We start from the raw sequence: 5,107 nt of genomic DNA on the forward strand, positions 1-5,107 counted from the left end.
GGAGGAGGGGGAGGGAGAGAGAGGGAGGGATATTTAAAGTTTTAAATTTAAATTTCAAAAAGTGGCCCTTTCCCCTCATTGATGGGGGGAGAGGTGGGCTCAAATGTGGGCTTAACCCACCTAGGTTGGGTTGGTCAGGCCTCTTTGGGACCCTCCAAGCCCCTTGCATTAGCCCACTAAGCATTCCCTAATCCATTCCTTTTGAGGCCCTTTTGCCTAATGGTGGAGACTTTACCTTATGATATAATGTTGTTATACTTGAGAATTGATGCTTTATGGCTATTATGCGTAGTATATAGAGATGATGATTTATGAAATGTGACTTATAATGCAACCTGCTAGGCTAATCACTCTTGTTAATTGATAAATTAGTCTTTCCAAAATGATTTTTAAACAAAGTTTTGTCACTCTTAGGTGTTCGGTATAATTATAAACACTTTGTAAAAAATGCTAGCTCCTATAAATCACTTTAATTTTCAGGCATGCTAGATAAAGTTTCAGATTTGAGTACTATCTTGGGGAAAGACCGAGTGTGTGGGAGGAAGTCTAAGAATGGAGGGAAAGTCCATAGCACAAGAAATGGGAAGGAGAGTGTATGGAGGGAAAGTAGAGAACAAGAAACGAGAAGAAGAGTGTGTGGAGAGAAATGTGAAAACGAAAAAAAATGGGCAGGAAACAGGAAAAATAATCTAAAACATAAGAAACGGGAAGGAGAGTGTGAAGAGGGAAATCTAGAAATGGGAAAAAAATCTAGAAACTCCACTACTACCCCACATTCCCATGCGTTAAAGTTTTCATTATTGATTAAAATGTTAAAGATTGCATTATTGATAAAATGTGTTAAAGATTGCACTACACCATTACATTCCCAAACAAATCTTTGACTCAACCAAACTTAGTCTCAACCTTGACCATGTGTTCTGCATCATAAATTGTGTGCATCCTTAAGATGGTGGAAAGATTTAAGGCATATAAGTTATGTGTTTGTTTGATCAGTAGCACGATTGACCAAACAGCTCTCCCCGCTTCTAGCTCCAAATAGCTTTCCACAATCTCCCCCATTCTTCTTGCCTCAAACAACTCTCCCATTCTTCTTGCTCCAAATAGCTTTCCACAATCTCTCCCAACTTCTACCTCCAAACAGCTTCGATCTCCGCGTCCCCGAGCTTCGATCTCAATGTGCCTGAGCTTCGATCTCAGCATGCCCGAGCTTCGTCTACCCCCCTTCGACCTCTACCCCTATCATCGTTTTCTTATGCAAAAGGGGGGTTTATTTTCAAATCAAAAGGGGAACAACTTGACAATGCTTCCACCTCTCGCCTCTTGTTCCCTCACTTGACAATGCTTCCTCCGACCCTTCTTCCTCACCATCTCTGCCTCCAACGCTGGCCCCCTTCTTCCTCATCGTAGCCTCTCTACCTTCTTCCTCACTGTAGCTTCTCTACCTTCTCTAGCTTCTTCTCTAATGCTAGCCCCATCCGTAGCTTCTCTACCTTCTTCTCCGAGCGCTCTTCTTCCTCCTCCCAACGAGAAGGTGGGAGGTGGATCTAGAGGGACGATCCAGCCCGCCGCCTCGCATGCTATCAAGCTATCTATCGGAAGGAAGCTCGCAAATGATTCCTCCTACACTAGATGATTTCTCTGTCTTCTTCCTCGCAACAATGGAAGGTCGGTCGCAGATGATTGCTTCTCCTTCCTTCCTGCAGTAGCACAGCAGATGATTTCTCTGTCTTCTTCCCTCATACCCCTTGAATGTGGTCCGTGAATCATCTACAATACTATCAGAATTGCAAATATATGTATTTATATATATATTTGATGGTCCCATCCGTATTCTCGTTGAAGACCCCGTAATGGTACACCTGGCAACATAGTCTATGAGACCACCAAACATCAAGAACAAGATTGCCATCAAAACTTGAGTTGATCGTTGAAGTCCGAGATCCACCCGTGGTCCGCAGGTTGGCCTCCACCTTGAGGATAAAAGATGGTGCGATCCAATATCAACGCTATTCTGTCGTTCTCCTGAAAGGCAAGGTTGGCAACTTTGTGTGATTCAAAAGCCAAAGGAAACTGTCGGGAGATGATGCAACGTGAAACCAAATTGCAATGGCAGGGCCGTTACCATGAAGGATGCAAGGAAGGTTGCTTGGGATTGCAACTGCCACATATCATCGAAGTAAGCCAAGGCAGTGGGAGGGAGAGTGATACTCTACCCTATGCTGCTAGTCGTACGCTCGCTTGAGACCATCAAATGTTCCTCCGAGAGCCTCTCGCGTTTTCTCCCGGGTTCCCTTCTCTCAAGCAGCAAATCTGCAAGCTCATCTAATCACCAAGTAACAAATGTCAATCTGCAAGCTCACCTAATTGCCAAAACAGCAGCTTTGCCTGTGTACGCCTCGCAGCCTGCGTAAGGAAAGATGGAAGATGAAAGATTTCGTGGTGTTGGCTGAATGCTTTGAAGCTTTCCACTGTTTCCAGCTTTCTCTCGTCGCCCCTCTTCTTGCTTGCGTCATGTTCTTCACAGCGAAATGATCTCTGTTGCCGTTGAGGATTATCTCGGAGACGATCTTCAGGTACTCCCTTTCATCTTCCCTCCTGTCTCACAGTTGCTTCTTGCATCGAAGTTTTTCTCAGTTGCAGGGATTGAGATCAGATTGCTCCATGTACGGTAACTTCAGCCTTCGTGATGCTGTACAAAGTTGCTATCTTTCTTGCATTTGCTTCATCCTGTCTGATTTCTATATAGTTGCAGCTATTGCATGCTCCTTGGATTGTGTTCTTCTTCCTCATCTTCATTGGCAGGGTGGCGCACCGATTCATCGCATTTTACGACCTCTTTCCCACTTTGCCTTGGACCTCACATCTGAAGAACCCTTACACTCTTCGAGTATCGTAAAACATTCCATTGGTCACGCCCATTTTAGATCATGGGAAATAAGTCTACCTGCTTTTCTCTGTGGCACGTCCGAACGATGAATTGATTCTTTGTTTCCAGCTCTATTTCTCTTACAGTGTTCGTATTTGTTGTCGTCAGTTATTTTCGTTGTTTCGATTCCTAGAGCGTTGTACTGCAGCGATCTCCTCCTCTATCGATGCAGTAACAAAAGGAGGGGGCTGAGCCCCCCTCCTAGGATTCTCTGCTATTCAGCCTTGAACAAAGCAAAAGGGGGGCTCGGCGCTATGATTCTCTGAGGAGACATTGTTGCTCTATTCTGTCATCATCCTTCCATCTGGCCTCACGACAGTCCATCTCCGTCTCCACCCCGTTGCCATACCAAACTTTTGACATTTCTTCCTGAGCAACGTCTGCAACTCAGAGAGCCCTGCAACAAAGTAAACCAAGGGGCTGAGCCCCCCCCATCAATATCTTTGTTTGTTGTCTTTTGGAAGCAAATGGGACAAGTCTTCATAATGAAAATTTTTAATGGTGGCGAGGCGGTGGACGGGAAGTACAGAAGAGGAAACACTTTCCCCATGGAATAATGCCTCTTGATTTTAGAGCAGTATCTAACAATTTGTCTCCCCTTTATTGAAATAGGAATCCCCAGCTCCGTCTTGGAAACAAAATGGGGTACTCCTACAAGTCTTCATAATGAACTTTTCTAATGGCAAATCAAAGTTCGATGGCTGAGCCTTTCTTCTCTATTTTGTCATTTTGGAAATTTAAATAGCTTGCAAGCATGAAGATCTGCTTCAACTTTTCATATCCTAGCTTCACATGCACAAAAGCTACAAGCTACAGCAGCACAGCTGAAGTTTTTAACTGCAGGACTGCATTCTATCATGATTTGCAACAAGTCAAAAAGGGCGGCTCGACATCGAGCCCGCCATACTAGTCTACACATCTATTATTTGCTACAAGCCCCAACGGGGGGCTTAGTGCGGGGGGGCTGAGCCCACCCTACAAGTCTAGATGTCTCTATTATGGGTTGAATCAATCTCTGGTTCGGTGGTGGGAAGTCTAGAGTGCCATAGAATCGATGTCTCATTTGGTATTGTAAGTCTACTAGTTCGGTATTGGCATGAACGTTTCTATTGTGATTGGTTTTGTATTGCCCCCCTCTCAACAATTCAATTGCTCTCCTTCCATTGCATTAGACAGATTAATTCCATCACTCTTGGATTCATATGATTAGTAGTTCCATTATCAATGTAGGGTATATGGAATAAGATGAATTAGACACACTTGGGAATGAACAAGAAGAAGTTGATGCTATGGATATTGTTGCCATCTAGTGTGGGGAGTCATTCCCCATCGTTAAAAAAGGATATGCTACACTAGTGTTTTCTCTTTTGTCTTTTAGAATGGGAATGGGACTTTGTGGTCTCACTGGTCAATTTTACCAGCACATTACATGGAAATGCATGCTTGTTGTATTCTATAGTATGAAATTCTTTCTTATGTTGATAATTTGTTTCATTTGTTCTAATATGTCAATATATTTCTTTTTTATTATGCAGGTTTAAATTTGAGGATTCTTCTATCAATGGTGTCATTTTCTTAGGTGTGTTGCCTTTGCATTGTCATTTTCTAAGCATGAAGGTTAGTTGATTTTGGTGTATACTAATTAATATCTCTTTCTTATTGATTAGATAATGGTCTTGATAAGATCTATTGTGAAGAAGTCATCATCTTAGTTATCTGTTTTGTATTGTGAAACAAGTTCTCGAAAGAATACAAGCTGTAAGCATGTGCAGATGGCTGACATAGAGAAGATGATTGAGTTAAGCCATGAAGAAGGCGAATCTTGTGAGGGTGAGGACATGGATACTGCTGCAGAGTTGAAAGAAACACCTTCTAAAACAAAGGTCATAGAAATAAAGTCACAAGAGCATGATGATGAGGAACTCAATGTGCCAATTGAGTTTTCACAAGAGATTCTTCAAAGAACATTGGAGAGAACTAGAGTTGTTATGAGAACTTTTCCTCCCAAAATCCCTTTGTGTGATTCAAATGAACCAAAAAATAAGGACTATGGGTAAGCAGTCAAAGGACATGGGATTCACATTTAGAAAGGATGGGTACATTGAGGAGAAGGGGTCTTTTATTTTGGTAATGCAAACAATGGATGAGGCTCATATTCAAGTTACAAATGATGTCAAG

This window comes from Dipteris shenzhenensis, chromosome 28, assembly GCF_047967505.1.
Source record: "Dipteris shenzhenensis isolate YYH24624 ecotype China chromosome 28, Dip_SZ_1.0, whole genome shotgun sequence".
In the NCBI taxonomy this organism is placed as follows: domain Eukaryota; kingdom Viridiplantae; phylum Streptophyta; class Polypodiopsida; order Gleicheniales; family Dipteridaceae; genus Dipteris; species Dipteris shenzhenensis.